This window comes from Leopardus geoffroyi, chromosome C1 (genome assembly GCF_018350155.1).
Source record: "Leopardus geoffroyi isolate Oge1 chromosome C1, O.geoffroyi_Oge1_pat1.0, whole genome shotgun sequence".
In the NCBI taxonomy this organism is placed as follows: domain Eukaryota; kingdom Metazoa; phylum Chordata; class Mammalia; order Carnivora; family Felidae; genus Leopardus; species Leopardus geoffroyi.
Window position 1 is genome coordinate 84862115 of NC_059328.1, and position 18583 is coordinate 84880697.

The following is an 18583-nucleotide window of genomic DNA, read 5'->3' on the forward strand; positions in this document are numbered from 1 at the left end:
TTGCCTTTGGGGATGTGTCGAGTAAGAGATTGCTACGGCTGAGGTCAGAGAGGTCTTTTCCTGCTTTCTCCTCTAAGGTTTTGATGGTTTCCTGTCTCACATTCAGGTCCTTTATCCATTTTCAGTTTATTTTTGTGAATGGTGTGAGAAAGTGGTCTAGTTTCAACCTTCTGCATGTTGCTGTCCAGTTCTCCCAGCACCATTTGTTAAAGAGGCTGTCTTTTTTCCATTGGATGTTTTTTCCTGCTTTGTCAAAGATGAGTTGGCCATTGGTTTGTGGGTTTAGTTCTGGGGTTTCTATTCTATTCCATTGGTCTATGTGTCTGTTTTTGTGCCAATACCATGCTGTCTTGATGATGACAGCTTTGTAGTAGAGGCTAAAGTCTGGGATTGTGATGCCTCCTGCTTTGGTCTTCTTCTTCAAAATTCATTTGGCTATTCGGGGCCTTTTGTGGTTCCATATGAATTTTAGGATTGCTTGTTCTAGTTTCGAGAAGAATGCTGGTGCAATTTTGATTGGGATTGCATTGAATGTGTAGATAGCTTTGGGTAGTATTGACATTTTGACAATATTTATTTTTCCAATCCATGAGCAGGGAATGTCTTTCCATTTCTTTAAATCTTCTTCAATTTCCTTCATAAGCTTTCTATAGTTTTCAGCATACAGATCCTTTACATCTTTGGTTAGATTTATTCCTAGGTATTTTATGCTTCTTGGTGCAATTATGAATGGGATCAGTTTCTTTATTTGTCTTTCTGTTGCTTCATTGTTAGTGTATAAGAATGCAACTGATTTCTGTACATTGATTTTGTGTCCTGCAACTTTGCTGAATTCATGTATCACTTCTAGCAGACTTTTGGTGGAGTCTATCGGATTTTCCATGTATAATATCATGTCATCTGCAAAAAGCGAAAGCTTGACTTCATCTTTGCCAATTTTGATGCCTTTGATTTCCTTTTGTTGTCTGATTGCTGATGCTAGAACTTCCAGCACTATGCTAAACAACAGCGGTGAGAGTGGGCATCCCTGCCGTGTTCCTGATCTCAGGGAAAAAGCTCTCAGTTTTTCCCCGTTGAGGATGATGTTAGCTGTGGGCTTTTCATAAATGGCTTTTATGATCTTTAAGTATGTTCCTTCTATCCTGACTTTCTCAAGGGTTTTTATTAAGAAACGGTGCTGGATTTTGTCAAAGGCCTTTTCTGCATCGATTGACAGGATCATGTGGTTCTTCTCTTTTTTTTTTGTTAATGTGATGTATCACGTTGATTGATTTGCGAATGTTGAACCAGCCCTGCATCCCAGAATGAATCCCACTTGATCATGGTGAATAATTCTTTTTATATGCCGTTGAATTCTATTTGTTAGTATCTTATTGAGAATTTTTGCATCCATATTCATCAGGGATATTGGCCGGTAGTTCTCTTTTTTTACTGGGTCTCTGTCTGGTTTAGGAATCAAAGTAATACTGGCTTCATAGAATGAGTCTGGAAGTTTTCCTTCCCTTTCTATTTCTTGGAATAGCTTGAGAAGGATAGGTATTATCTCTGCTTTAAACGTCTGGTAGAACTCCCCTGGGAAGCCATCTGGGCCTGGACTCTTATTTGTTGGGAGATTTTTGATAACCGATTCAATTTCTTCGCTGGTTATGGGTCTGTTCAAGCTTTCTATTTCCTTCTGATTGAGTTTTGGAAGAGTGTGGGTGTTCAGGAATTTGTCCATTTCTTCCAGGTTGTCCAATTTGTTGGCATATAATTTTTCATAGTATTCCCTGATAATTGTTTGTATCTCTGAGGGATTGGTTGTAATAATTCCATTTTCATTCATGATTTTATCTATTTGGGTCATCTCCCTTTTCTTTTTGAGAAGCCTGGCTAGAGGTTTGTCAATTTTGTTTATTTTTTCAAAAAACCAACTCTTGGTTTCGTTGATCTGCTCTACAGTTTTTTTGGACTCTATATTGTTTATTTCTGCTCTGATCTTTATTATTTCTCTTCTTCTGCTGGGTTTGGGGTGTCTTTGCTGTTCTGCTTCTATTTCCTTTAGGTGTGCTGTTAAGACTTTGTATTTGGGATTTTTCTTGTTTCTTGAGATAGGCCTGGATTGCAATGTATTTTCCTCTCAGGACTGCCTTCGCTGCGTCCCAAAGCGTTTGGATTGTTGTATTTTCATTTTCGTTTGTTTCCATATATTTTTTAATTTCTTCTCTAATTACCTGGTTGACCCACTCATTCGTTAGTAGGGTGTTCTTTAACCTCCATGCTTTTGGAGGTTTTCCAGACTTTTTTCTGTGGTTGATTTCAAGCTTCATAGCATTGTGGTCTGAAAGTATGCATGGTATAATTTCAATTCTGGTAAACTTATGAAGGGCTGTTTTGTGACCCAGTATATGATCTATCTTGGAGAATGTTCCATGTGCACTCGAGAAGAAAGTATATTCTGTTGCTTTGGGATGCAGAGTTCTAAATATATCTGTCAAGTCCATCTGATCCAATGTCTCATTCAGGGCCCTTGTTTCTTTATTGACTGTGTGTCTAGATGATCTATCCATTTCTGTAAGTGGGGTGTTAAAGTCCCCTGCAATTACCACATTCTGATCAATAAGGTTGCTTATGTTTATGAGTAGTTGTTTTATATATTTGGGGGCTCCAGTATTCAGCGCATAGACATTTATAATTGTTAGCTCTTCCTGATGGATAGACCCTGTAACTATTATATAATGTCCTTCTTCATCTCTTGTTACAGCCTTTAATTTAAAGTCTAGTTTGTCTGATATAAGTATGGCTACTCCAGCTTTCTTTTGGCTTCCAGTAGCATGATAAATAGTTCTCCATCCCCTCACTCTCAATCTAAAGGTGTCCTCAGGTCTAAAATGAGTCTCTTGTAGACAGCAAATAGATGGGTCTTGTTTTTTTATCCATTCTGATACCCTATGTCTTTTGGTTGGCGCATTTACCATTTACATTCAGTGTTATTATAGAAAGATACGGGTTTAGGGTCATTGTGATGTCTGTATGTTTTATGCTTGTAGTGTTGTCTCTGGTACTTTGTCTCACAGGGTCCCCCTTCGGATCTCTTGTAGGGCTGGTTTAGTGGTGACAAATTCCTTCAGTTTTTGTTTGTTTGGGAAGACCTTTATCTCTCCTTCTATTCTAAATGACAGACTTGCTGGATAAAGGATTCTCGGCTGCATATTCTTTCTGTCTAGCACACTGAAAATCTCGTGCCAATTCTTTCTGGCCTGCCAAGTTTCAAAAGAGAGATCAGTTACGAGTCTTATAGGTCTCCCTTTATATGTGAGGGCACGTTTACCCCTTGCTGCTTTCAGAATTTTCTCTTTATCCTTGTATTTTGCCAGTTTCACTATGATATGTCATGCAGAATATTGATTCAAGTTACGTCTGAAGGGAGTTCTCTGTGCCTCTTGGATTTCAATGCCTTTTTCCTTCCCCAGTTCAGGGAAGTTCTCAGCTATTATTTCTTCAAGTACCCCTTCAGCACCTTTCCCTCTCTCTTCCTCCTCTGGGATACCAATTATGCGTATATTATTTCTTTTTAGCGTATCACTTAGTTCTCTAATTTTCCCCTCATACTCCTGGATTTTTTTATCTCTCTTTTTCTCAGCTTCCTCTTTTTCCATAACTTTATCTTCTAGTTCATCTATTCTCTCCTCTGCCTCTTCAATCCGAGCCGTGGTGGTTTCCATTTTGTTTTGCATTTCGTTTAAAGCGTTTTTCAGCTCCTCGTGACTGTTCCTTAGTCCCTTGATCTCTGTAGCAAGAGATTCTCTGCTGTCCTCTATACTGTTTTCAAGCCCAGCGATTAATTTTATGACTATTATTCTAAATTCACTTTCTGTTATATTATTTAAATCCTTTTTGATCAGCTCATTAGCTGTTGTTATTTCCTGGAGATTCTTCTGAGGGGAATTCTTCCGCTTGGTCATTTTGGACAGTCCCTGGTGTGGTGAGGACCTGCAGGGCACTTCCCCTGTGCTGTGGTGTATAACTGGAGTTGGTGGGCGGAGTCGCAGTCAGACCTGATGTCTGCCCCCGGCCCACCGCTGGGGCCACAGTCAGACTGGTGTGTGCCTTCTCTTCCCCTCTCCTAGGGGCGGGATTCACTGTGGGGTGGTGTGGCCTGTCTGGGCTACTTGCACACTGCCAGGCTTGTGATGCTGGGGATCTGGCGTAGTAGCTGGGGTGGGTAGGCAAGGTGCACAGGGGCAGGAGGGGCAGGCTTAACTCGCTTCTCCTTAGGTGATCCACTTCAGGAGGGGCCCTGTGGCAGCGGGAGGGAGTCAGATCCGCTGCCGGAGGTTTGGCTCTGCAGAAGCACAGAGTTGGGTGTTTGCACGAAGCGAGGAAGTTCCCTGACAGGAACTGGTTCTCTTTGGGATTTTGGCTGGGGGATGGGCGGGGGAGATGGCGCTGGCGAGCGCCTTTGTTCCCCACCAAACTGAGCTCTGTCGTCCGGGGGCTCAGCAGCTCTCCTTCCCTTTGTCCTCCAGCCTTCCCGCTTTACGAGCAGAGCTGTTAACTTATGACCTCCCAGACGCTAAGTCGCTCTTGCTGTCGGAACACAGTCCGTCAGGCCCCTCCGCTTTTGCAAGCCAGACTCTGGGGCTCTGCTTGGCCGGCGAGCCGCCCCTCCGCCCCAGCTCCCTCCCGCCAGTCCGTGGAGTGTGCACCGCCTTGCCGCCCTTCCTACACTCTTCCATGGGCCTCTCGTCTGCGCTTGGCTCCAGCGACTCCGTTCTGCTAATCCTCTGGCGGTTTTCATGGTTATTTAGGCAGGTGTAGGTGGAATCTAAGTGACCAGCAGGACGCGCGGTGAGCCCAGCGTCCTCCTACGCCGCCATCTTCCCTCCTCTCCTCAAAATGTATTTTCTACACTCATGCAGGAATTGCTTTTATTGGTAATGTGTCTTGAATACAAATCCCAGACAACACAGTTGCATACAGGCCTAGGGTCTCCAAAGCAGGTGGTCAGGAGCCAGGAAATGCCCAGGGACTTGAATTCAAGACAAAGTGGCAGTGGGAAAGAGACTCAAGGGAAGAGGAGGATCAAGGCAGACAAAATGGCAGATGCATAGTCCTCAAAACTGAAGTTATCCAGACTTTGCTGAGATTGGTGTTTATAGCTCCATGTTACCACAGGGTCCAGTAACTCTTTTCTTACACTCAACCTGGATTCAATCCCCAAGTTACAATTAATGTTCTTTCTTGCCAGAATTTGAATATCGTCCCTAATAGGATGCCGTTAAACTCATAGTAAGTTGAGTAATCAGTATTTCAGTACCCCACAAGGGCATACCTGGCTGACAATCATGAGAGGCTTGACATCGCTTGGTATATCCCCTTGTTCTTGTCTCTTTCAACAAATGAAACTTTCCATGTTTACCAAATATGTCAACAGTAACAGAATACATGCCCATCTGAAATGTTTATGAATAGCTACCTTATTTCAAGATGGCAAACTAAACCACAACTTTTACCATTTAATGTGTACCTTTATGCCATCTCATCATAGGCACACAATTATTTAACTCCATTGAAAGTTGTAGTGGAGTAGGCACTAGCACTAAATGATTGCTGCTAAATGTTCAATGCATTTGTTAGGACTTCTTCCATCACAAGTGCAGAAACTCATCCAAAACAAGATTACATTTAAACAGGGAAATTTTTGACTCACATATATAAAATAGGTGCTGGCCTTAGGAATATCTGGTTTCTTGGACTCAACTAATGTTATCAATGCCTGGATCCACCTTTAGTCTTGACACATCTCTGTGTGTTGTTCTTATCCTCCCTTCCATGTGGTGGGTGTAAAGTGAATGAGGTGGTGATGGGGTTCTTTGTGCAAGCAGCAGCAAAATGCAAGTTCTTCTCTTCTGCTTTAGAAGTGCTCCAGAGAAGGACTGGGTTTGACCCAGTCGATCACTTGCATACAACTTTGGACCAATGACTACTGAAAAAGGCATGGGTGTCATAGTCTACGGTCACTCTGTTGCTGGTGCAGTGGAGTAGGGCCAGATTCACATGGTAGGAATCTCAAACAAAAATGGAAATGATTTTGCCAGACGAGGAAAGACATGGTAGGATGACTAATCAAAAAAGCTGAAAAAAATAAAAATAAAAATAGATACTTGCTTTCCATCAGTCTCAAAAGAGCGATCTTATCTGATTTAATGAAATATCCATTCTAATTGTGTCTGAAATGCCCAAATACTTTACACTCAAAGATATTCTATGCATTTGACCTCATTGTTAAGAAAAAACACAGACTAGAAACTGAAGACTTGTCTTTGGGTCAGAGTCAAATGGAATAAAAATTAACAACTATGTGCTACCAAAAATTTGTGGATCTTTATGAGATTTTGTTTGGGGTTTGTTTTATATTTTGTTTTTGTTTTTTTTTTTTTTTTTTGTCCTGAATATTAGAACCTAAAGTGAATTAAACATCACAGAATAAGACATAGTCTCTATTTGAAGAAATCATTTCAGAAACTAAGATCAATTCCCACAAAAACATTGCATGTGTTTCTCATATTGTTTCTATAATTTATTTTCTGAAGGTGGTTAATGACTAATTCATTAACTTATCAAGCTTAAAATTTTTTATTCTCTTTTAAATCCTCTCTCTTGCAAAAGAAGGCATTTCTATAGGAATCATTTTCCTTTTCAATTTCCTTTTCAGTTTTATATACTTAGCATTCTGAAAAATATAAAGCACAGAGATTAAGGAGGAAAATCATCCTTTTATTATCTCACATATATAGTCGCTTATATAAGTATGGTGATACCATCCTTTCAAAATATACAAGAATGTAAAGGAACTTGGCTGAACTCTGAGTCTTGTAATTAGCATGGAAATTTTTGCTGAGGAAAGGGAGGCATTTGAAATATTGCTCTTACACAAGCTGGTAGTAATATTTCGAATAAGAATTTAATTTATAGATTCATATGGTAGAACCTCAAAACATAGCAATCCACATGTAAATGTATTTTCTTTATTTCAGAGTTTTTCAGAAGCTTTCCATGAACAATAATATTCTGGGAACTTTTTTATGAGGCATATGCCTGAAAAACTGTGTGGGTGGCTCACTGTTGAGTGGAAATTCTACTGCACTTTAATGCTCTGCAATCTTAGAGATGTTGGTAATTTTCAAAAGCAGATGTTCTTCTTTGCATCTACAGTAATATTTACCATATATGAAATATATGCTATACATGAATAGCATGTATATATGAAATATATATGAAATATATGAATACATTAGGATGACCAAATGATAGGTTTTATTGTTTCTGTAGTCTATTTAAAGCTTGGAGAAGAAAAAAAAATTAAACTAGAAGGAACAGTTACTTAGCTCAAGGCTAATAAAAAAACAACAGAGCAAATTAAATTTATTGCTCTCTAGGTTTAGAATTCCATGGCAGCCTTTATTAATGGTAATTTTAGAAATGGCAACCATCAGTAACATTTTTCCCCAAAGTGTTTCTTTGTGGATATTCCCAATGTGGTCAGTAAATACTCAAAAAGAAACTTAGAAGAAGAAAAAAAAAAGAAAAAGAAGTTTAGGTGATCATTTTTGCTTGTCGATTTTTATGAAATGGGGAGGAAAAGGAAACACATGATTTCTACCCACATGCAAAAATGAAATCAATGTTCAAGAGCCAGGCTTAAATGACATTGTTATGTCTCCATCTTAACAAATAAATAAAGATCTTACTATTTTTTTGAGCATTAAAAACTAATTATCCACATGTAAATAAAAGAATCCCAGTTTAAAAAAGAGATATATCATTGCTTTATTTGATATCAGGATTTCATGAATTTATAATATTCACTCAGTAACTAGTCTCTGAACTCCTATTACACATCAAGCACTATTCTAGGCACTAGGAAAAAGTATGGTGGGTGGGATAAAATCATTGCCTTCCAGGAGCTATCAGTGTCATTCAACTATCATTGACCCCCCCTTTGTCAAGTGATTTATCCAATGATCTTAATAAAATTCCATCTTATTGGCTGAATAAGGAGGGTATTGTATATGAAAGATAATCCTTTGGTCCTTAAGTAGAAAAGATTCAAAGGCCAAGATATCTGCTGTAAATCGAATAATGAGATGTGGCTACCAACTTGATCAAAACACTAATTGCCAAGTTTGATGTGCTTCCTCTAGGTTGAAGATCCCTTAGGAATGCCCGTGGAAGCATAAAAGAAAAGAAGTATGAGAAAATCAGTTCTTTTCATCTGCTTCAATAAGTTTAAAAAAGAAAGCATGGTTAGACCCTCTATAAACGTCCTTAATGTAGATCAATTCACATAAACCTTGATATCAAGATATCAAGGAAAGCTTTCTCATGTTGTGTTGGGAGGGCAGTAATATCCGTAACTTTTATTTCACCAAGTTTCACCAAGATTAATGTGTATTTGGAAGGTGGAAGATTTCATGAGACATTCTAAGTTTCTCATTTTAGATGTTAGTATTTTCTAAATCAAAAGGCCACATATTAAGACTGCAGTGTGCTCTGACCAGAGTTTTATAGAGCTCTCATGGGTTCCAGTGGATAATTCCTTTGCTAATGTCTCTGAAGATCATTGAAAGAGGTATGCCATCATTTCCCAGTTTCAAAAAAATATTCCCTGTCCTAAAAGTGTCATAGAATATGATGGCTGCCCCTTATCCATTCTCTATTCAGTCAACCATTTGTGCTAGCTCAGCAACAACATCCCATTCTGCAGTGACGAGTCTATAGGGACTGAGAGATGCCAACTCAAACTTCTGCCTGACCCCCCCCCCACCCCCAAGCCCCTCTAAAGAGCCATATGCAAATCAGGAACAAATGAGGTCATTGGAAGGAGAATTTAGACTTATTTAGTCAACAATCTGCCTGAGATAACTCCTTTGTCAGTAAAGGAGACATGAAGAAAAATATGTTTTTCAATCGCAGCACAAATTGCATTTATGTTTCATATCACACTTTCCTATGTCATTATGAAATAATACATTTTTAGCTGCATGACCGTAGGCAAGAAGTTTTATGAACTAAGTACTATCTCAAAATACCTAACCTGAAGGGACGTTGCAAGAATAAAATGAGATGATGTATGAAAGGACTTATCACAGTGCCTGGTAAACATGGAGACCATACTGTATCCTCCAGAAAGAACTATTTGCATTGATTTCTATGGATGGAGACCCCTGGAAGTGGGCGATAATGATATACTGGCAAATATGCATATTTTTAAAAATAAGCACATGGCCAGGCACAGAGTATGCACTATATAGATATTCTTTTTACTTTTCTCTATGCATCAGTTAATAATATTAGTGATGAGGCTGTTGTCTACTAAAGCTACCAGTCTCTGATGACACACCTACCTGTTGTGTTATCATTGCATAGGGACTGTGCTCAGGGTGACCTACTCTGGACATTTCTCTTTCCTCTCTTCAAATCCTCTCAAGTCATGGCAGGCCTCCAGGAAGAACTCTTTTCAGCTGCTATTCATACACATTTTCTAGCACTTTCAGGATGCTGGATGTTTCTGATGCTCTTCAGAATGTGATCTTTAATTGCTTACTGATATTTACTCTCTGTTTCCTTTACTATTTCCTTGAAAGAACTATATAGCTTCCCCCAAAAAACCATAATAGTTTTTTGGGTTTTTTTCCAGCAAGTATAGCACTATTATTTACATATCTTTTTTTTCCAGGCTTTATAGGTCAAATCTATTCATTATAGTACAATAAATGAACAAAATAAAGACCACAACAAAGGAAAAAAAATACAGAAAACACTCAACTCAGGATTGTACATTACAATGCTAACTACTAAAGCACAGAAAGAGCCAGCCACACTAATGCTCAGAGAATGGAAAATAAACATAAATTAATAATGTACTGACCACGGTTGGGAGAACAAAACAGTCAAGCACTTTGGAGAGAAATTTGACAGTGCCTATTAAAACTGAATTTAAATATACCCTATAATTTAGCAAGTCCACTCAGTTACACACCTTGGAGAAACTAGCTCATGTGCACAAGGAAAAATAATTAGAATATATATTTGAGCATTGCTCCTATGAGTGAAAAACTGAAAAGAACTCAAATATCTACCAATCAAGAATGATAAATTGAGATATATTCATGCAATAGAATACTACACAGCAGTTAAAAATGAACCAACACAAATAAACATGAATAAATCTCAAAAATAGAATCTTGAGTGAAAAGCAGCTTGCAGTATTCATACAATTAGTATTTTCAGTAAGTATTTATTAAACATTATCTATGTGTCAGATATACAAGATTATTGTGAGTAGTAGAAATTCAGTTGTGGAGAAAATAGACAAAAATCTGTGATCTCAAGAAACTCACATCCTCATAAGAGAAAAGAGATAAGTAGAAAGTAAATAAATATACAATATATCAAGAGTGAAAAGTGAGTGAAGAAAATTAAAACAGAGTGAGGATATAGATATTGAAGGGACTGCTTTGTAATCTCAGGGAGAGATTCTAATAAAATGTTTGAGCAGAGACCTGAAGGAAATGAAGGAGCAAACAGGGAAGTGCTTTCCAGGTAAAGAAAACAAGCATAGGGGCTACTGGGTGGCTCAGTCAGCTGGGCATCTGACTCTTGATTTCAGCTCAGGCCCTGATCTCCAGTTCATGACTTTGAGCCCTGCATCTGGCCCTGCACTGACAGCGAGGTGCCTGCTTGAGATCCTCTCTCTCTCTGCCCTTCCTCTGCTCGTGTGTGTTCTCTCTCTCTCTCTCTCTCTCTCTCTCTCTCTCTCGGTCTTTCTCTCAAAACTAAATAAAAAAACTTTTAAAAAAGAAAAAAAATAAGCATAAGCCCTGGGTAGGACCTGGCTATGTTCCAGTGATAGTAAGGAGGCCAGAGTAGCAAGGGAAAGAGTGGTAGGAAGTGAGTTCAAGGGGCAAGAGCACATAGCAAGATCAGAGGAAGGACTTTCCTTGTGTTCTAGGTAAGACAGAAAATCATCAGCGGATTTTGAAAAGAAGAGTTATTTACATAATTTACTTGTCTTCAAAAAAATCACCCTGAGTGCTGATTTGAGAATCTACTTTACAGGAACAAAATGGAAGCTGGCAAACGAGTTTATTTTACTTTCTGAATGATTTAACTATTCCATAATTTTGAAGATATGCTAAAATGGATTGGTTTGTATTTATATGCATCTGTGTATAAAATGTATTTGTGTCTGCACATATATATTTATGTATATAAAATATTTCAGAGACAAATAACCTAACAAATAATAGAAGATATGCCAGGGGGGTACACGTATAGTGTATACTGGGTAAAGGATAGAAATACTACTTTGCAGCCACCTCTGGTCTAAAGGCTAACAAATAAAAACTTTGGTGCTCAATTGGGAAATCAATGCTGTTTCAGGAACAAGATGTTTTCAACTATGCAGAAAACTAGAGTAAAAAAAATTAGATCACATATGACTATAACAATTAAACACAACAGAGCAAAGAACATAAGGAACAAAAAGATGAGTCAAGTTTTAGAAGAGTAGTTGGAACACATGATCTTTATGATTCTTTCCAGTTGTAATTAGAATAGTAATGGCAGGGAAAAGTGCAACTCAGTCACCTGGTGTCAGGTACAACAGCCTGAAGCTTAAATATCTATGTGTGACATTGAACTGTCATTAATCATTAGGCAAATGCAAATTAAAGCCTCAATGAGATATCACTACATCAGGGGTCAGCAAAGTTTTTCTGTAAAGACCAGATCATAAGTATTTTAGGCTTTATAAGCTAGATGGTCTCCATCACAGCTACTCAACTCTGCCATTGTAAAGCAAAGATAGCCAGAGAAAACATAAGTATATGTGCACCACTGTGTTACAATTAAATTTTATTTGCAAAAACAGGCAGTGGGCCAAATTTGGCTCTTGAGCCACAGTTTGCTGGCTCTTTCATTATAATCTCTAGAATGGCTGAAATTAAAAAGAGTAACTGTACCCAGTGTTGGTAAGGATGTAGAGCAACTGGAATTCTCATGCACTACTGGTGGGAATACAACATGATACAACATTTTAGAAGACAGTTTGGCAGTTTATTAAAAGAATAAACTATACCTACCACATGACCCAGCCATTCATCTCCTGGGTATTTACCCAAGAAAAATGAAATCATATTACATGACTTTCAGTAACTTTATGTACAATAACCAAAAACTGGAAACAACTCAAATGTTCATGAACAGGTAAGTGGGTGCACAAATTTCATCTTATCCATCCAATGGACTCACATTCAGGAATCAAAAGAACAGACTATTGATACAGCTTCATTGTGGATGCACCTCAAAATAATTTTGCAGTGTTAAGCAACTAAGAATACATACTGTGTTGTTCAAATTTATATAAAATTCTAGAAGCAGAAAATTAATCTGTAGTGACAGAGAAGAGATCAGTGGCTCATTAAAGTTTGGGGTGGATGCAGCAAAGGGTGGAGAAGAAGGATTACAAATGGGAATAAGGAAACATTTGGGAGTGATGGAAATGTTCATTGAGTTGACTGTGATCAGAGTTTCATACGCGTAGACATATCATTAAAACTTATCAAATTCTAATACTTTAAATATGTGCAAAAACAATTGTGGCTGAGAGGTAAAAGGGATGGTACAGAGAAATGATTTCCCTTGAAGAGGACTGTGGATCAGGCTACACTTGAAACCTTTCCCATGAAGTCTGCTTATGGATAGGCATCTCTGCTGAACTACAAAGGTATCAATGTTCAGGTTTAATTTTTAAAGTTAATAAATTCATAAGCAAAAATGAATTATACAAGATCATAGTAATGAATTTCTCATACACAGTCACATATAAGGAAATTCCAGCAAAGCTGATGAATAAAATTTATACTGTAACAAAAATTTTAATCAATGTCAACCTGGATGCATTAATAGGCTGAATTCTTTGTGGGCTTTAAATAGTGGCAATGATGACTCATAATTCAAGAGTTAAAATCAATGTTTTAATTATGCCGAGGGATCCAATGAAGCTATCATAATTAAGATGATAATAAATCAGTCATGTAGACTTAAGTAAACTTGAGAAAGTGGATATATCTGTTTTATAATAAGTGATGTATAGTAGCATGTAGATTTGGGGATTTTTCCTGCCCAAAGTCCGTGTTCTCATATTCTTTGAGCATGAATATTGAAAATTGACCATGTAGCTAATATTAAAAAAAAACCAATAGACATCATAATCCTCATCCCATTGTTTTCTTAAAGAAACAAACAGCCTGTGGCTCCCTGAGGATAGATATTAGGTCCCTACCCCTTGGCCCTGCCACAATGTCTGACAATATGTGGAGGTGCTCAATTAATGAAACCAGTGGTCTCCTCTTCAGCTGTCACTTAAAAATACCACACTGAACTTGTAAACTAATACTACCTTAAGGCAGCTTCAAGAAATGTTAAATTATGCTTAATAAAAGCAATCAGTAAATGCATAATCTTTGAACACCAGTAGCTTTGAATAAAGGGATAAGCCTAAATAATAATAAAAATAGTAATAACAGCACTATAATAATAGTAAAACCAATAGTAATAAGAGTAATATTGGACACTTACTACATGCCAGGCACTGTGTTAAGTACTTTACAGTTATTCCTTTTACTTCTCACAACAATCGTGAGAGATAGGTATTATTGTTATCATCACTTTACACTGTACTGACCTATTAGTTACATCGTTGTATAGGGAAGGGACCACATCTTTCTTGTGTTCCACTGTGTGCCCAGCACCAGGCACAGTTTCTAACACAACAGATATTTGTGAGTACATTATACTATTGAATAAGGAAGATATGTACCTAGCCCAGGGTTCCATACTTTTTATATAGCAAAGTCAGGACTTAGCATTAGATCACCCAAACTCCAAATTCCATTTGCTTATTGCTCTTTATTTTTTTTAAGTAGGCTCCACACCCAACTTGTGGTTTGAACTCATGAACCTGAGATCAAGAGTCACATGTTCTACCAACTGAGCCAGCCAAGTACCCCTTATTGCTCTTTATTTGTGCCAGTAAAAAGTTAAAAACAACGTAAATGTTCAATGGTATAGGAATAGTTACATGCATTTTGCTCTAGTAACTCTATGCAGTAATATAAAGCCATTAACATGTTAATTTAAAAACACTAACTAGCTACATGGGAAAAGGCTCATACATTAATGGGGGAAAAGAAAATAAAATTATATCTCTGCGTTGATTACAATTATGTAAAAATGATGCATATATATTAATAAGAACTATAAGGGAGTAAAATATTAAGCCATCTTTTTTATGGCAGTTGGGGATAATGTATTTAATTTTCATTATTGTTATTTAATACAGCCTTCTAAAAACTACTTTAAACAGAAGAAAAACAGTAGCATGGAATATGCTTGTATTATGTGGAAACTGCATTTTAACCAGCGTGTTTGCATTTAAACACCACCTCAAACCATTCCCATTTCAAATAAATGGGTGTTAGCGTTGAATAAGTAAGAATTCAGTTAAAGTCCTGGTAGATGGTTAATGTATAGTTTGGGGCAGGCAGAGAGATTATCATACACCTAAAGCAGAAAAAAGAAGCTACGAAGCCTTCAGTGCCTTCTCAAGAGGTCACCTTCATAAAAGTCTTCTATTTCTTTGTACAAGATCTAGAAAATCTACAGATCATTAATTATGTTGACAACCCTTTGTAAGATAAGGAATTCTAGTCACCAAATTCCCCATATGTATCCATCTTCTTCAGCAAATTTAACACCAAAATGATGTTTCCTTCATTAATAATCTTTAGGTAGAAGTATTCAGGCATTCTGGGGGTCATTTCTGCAGCTTTCTTCTACAATTTAAGAGCCTTCACTTCCACTCTAGGCATCAGAGCTGAGATTACTGGATCTTCCAACAGGATAGATCACTGCCAACAGCTACACAGTCGGTGTGGGTTACAGCCCCCAATCTAAAGCATTTGAGTCTGAGTTCTACCACTTACCAGCTGGGGACCAGAATTAAGTTGCTTAACTTTTCTGAACTTCAGTGTCCCTGGTTATAAAATGGAAACCATATGGCCCTCAACTCATTGGTTTATAGAAAGGATTAATTGAGGAAATGTAAATAAGATGCCTAGTTCATAATTAGTCCTCATTAATATTAAATATTACTATAATAATACCCATTAGTAGTATTGTATTTCCTTAACAAGTCCCTCTAGGATTCCTTATCAAATACCTCCAGCAACTTCTGGATGCTTTGCACAGCCCTTCCACTGACTCTTCACCATATCTTCACTGTCTGTCTAACCTCTATTTATATCTTCTGTGTGTGTGTGTTTGTGTGTGTGTGTGTGTGTATGTGTGTTCTAAGGTTACTTCATTTCTCTCTCACCTCTAAGAATCTTGAAATCCTTCACCAAGATTTAATAGGTATACAAAAATTATTTGTTTAATGAATGGATAAATTCAACATCTTTTGCTCAATCTATAAATCTTAATTTAAGATTTCAGCATTTTTCCATTAAATTACAAAGCCTTTCTCTTAGTGTTTGATAACGAAAGCCACTCCAGTTGAGGTAGTAAATCAAAATAACTTCATCTTTTGTGAAGGAGAATGGACCATTGCCACAGTCCAGACTCGAAGGATACAAGAGTGATAGTCCCCCACTTAATTCATTAGTCTGGCCTGTGCATAAACCAGATGGATTTTGATGGATGACAGTGGAATAACACAAACTAACACAAACTAACCAGCACTCACCCCAGTTACAGCTACTGTCCCAGATCTGGTATCTTTACTAGAGCATATTAATAATGCCCTAGGAATGCCATATGTGCCTTTGATATGGTGAATATGTTTGATTCAACACCCTTCAGGAGATTAGAAGAACTTTGCATTCACTTAATATGAACAATTAAACATTAAAAATCTTGCTGCAGGGCTATGTTAACTCTACTGCCCTCTGTCACAATATAATCTGAAGGGACTTGAACCATCTGAACACTGCAGCACATCACATTAATACCCTATATTGATGACATCACTGTAATCAGACCTGATGAGTAAGAAGTAGCAAGTACTCCAGAAGTCTCAATAGGAAATATGCTCCCCAGAGAGAAAGAGAAACCATACAAAGATATTGGAGCCTACTATGCCCATGAAGTTCTTTGGGGCTCGTTGATCTGAGGCATGCCAAAAGATCTTCAAAATAAAGAATGAGTTATTGTATCTCTCATCAACTATTCCTATGAAATTCAGTGTGTAAGAAGGCCTCTTCATGTTTTAGAAGCGGCAAATTCTACATTTGGCAATACTGATCTGTCCCTTATTAAATGATGAAGAGACTATAATTATTGCAATGAGATGACAGAGGCTAGGTAGCCAGATCATTTTCTTTAAAAAGGAAGTAGGATATAGGAATTAAAAACACACTTTGAAATCACCATATCCATATAGAACACAGCTCTACTGCTCACTAGCAGTGTGACCTTGAGCAAGTTACAATGCCTCTCTGTTCTTCAGCTTTCTCACCTGTGAACTGACAGTAATAATAGCGCTCACCTCATAGAGCTGTCGTAAGGACTATTATGATTCAATATGTCTGGTGCCTCTAATATAATGGACTGGATAGTCTGAGAAATGGAGGATAAGAAGAAGAAGCCCAAAAAATGATCATAAACATTTATGTTCATGAGCTGTTATTTTTAGTGAATGGGGTAAAGAAAGTTAAGGATTACTTTGACAAAAGAAAAAGTGAAGGGTTAGCTCTTATGCATAATGCACAGAGAAGCAAGGTCAGAGCGTGATGGGGAAAAAAAAGATGCCTAGAGATGGGGAAGAGGACCCACACAGAGAAGAAGTGAGGGTGACTGGAAGACATGGGATGAGTAACCACAAAGGACAGACAGAAAGGACAAATTAGACTTTAGAGTTGGAAGGAGTGGGGCACCTGGGTGGCTCAGTCGGTTAAACACCCAACTCGATTTTGACTCAGGTCATGATCTCATGGTTTGTGAGTTCGAGCCCCATATTGGGCTCTGTGCTGACAGCTTGGAGTCTGCCTGGAATTCTCTCTCCCTCCCCCTCCCCAACTTGTGCTCACTCTCTCTCTCAAAAATAAATAATAAAATAAACTTAAAAAAGATTTAAAGTTGGAAGGAGTTAGGAAATATAACTCAGGTTGTGGAGAGTATGCAGCAGTAAAGAATAAATATCAAGGCCTTTGCAAAAGAGACAGAACAGTTGACAAAAGATTTGAACACTCTCCATGTTGGAAGAATTATAATTGAGAAGAGAAGGTGGGGCATTTCTGTTCTTGCAGATACAACTGTCAGCACTCTGGTAAAATCACCCAAACTGGAGAGGGTGATTAACAAAGAGAGGAGGTAATCAGAGTTATTGAGAAAATAATTGCAAAAATAGTAGGTGAAATCACACCCATATGATCAAGCAATCAGTGGGAAGCAAATAAAACTAGAGATATTAAAGCCCCAAGCACCTAGTCAATAAATATAATCCTTCTCATGTCATTTGTTTAATGATTCCCACTGGCATGGATTTCATCAGCAACAATGTGCCCAAGATTGACAGAGAAGCTTTGAAGGTGCATAGAAAACCGATAGTTGGTTCATAGGAACCAGAGAACTGTATCAAAATCTGAGCCCAGCACAATCAAATGAGAGTTTGGGCTCCCTACTAGAGAAAGACTCCTTAGGTTGATATCTCACCTCCAATGATGTGTTGCAAACTTGGACCACGTTTAACTTCTCCAGGCCTCAATTCCTTCATCTATAACATTAGAAGAATAATGTACCTATTTCATATGATTGTTATAAAAATTAGATGAGTAAATACATGTCAAGTTCTTATGCCAGGTACTAACTAAACAGCATGTAAGTGTCCACTAGTATAATCTTTGCAGAGGGTGTCCTTTCCCTTTCAAACTCACTGATAGGATCCATTCTATTAACTCTTTGTTTTGACATATTTAAAGAAGAAAGATTTAAATTATTTCCAAGTATTTGTTTCTTAAAAACTGTCTTATTTATTTACAAAAATTGGTAAAAATAGGAGAAGAGGAGGCAAAGTACTAAGCCATCATAACTGTCCCCAGCAGTAGCTGGGTGTGGTTGTTACTCCTAAGTCACCAAATAAAAAATATTTCAACACACACAGTCACATGCGCCATATTCCCCACGTCAATTATAAAGACCATTAGGTCTCTTCACATAAAAGTCTTTGTTTTGTGTTGGTTCTACAATGGCTAACACATATTAGGGGCAGCTCAGAATTTCATTTTTAATTAGGATGAAATGGGTTTCTGGAAAAGAGAGTCTTGAAAAGCTAAGCTTTTGAACTTTCCAAAAGAGTTATAAACAATGAACTATGGTGTCTCATCAGAGGACCCAACCTCTAGGGTAGTAGAGACTTCCAGAGGCATTTTTTTTTCAAAATAGCAAGGACTGTGAAAGCAGAATATACTCTCTGAAAAGGTAGAGATGGAGGTCTCTGGGATGGCTGCTCACTTGGGAAAAACCTTCAGCCAAACTC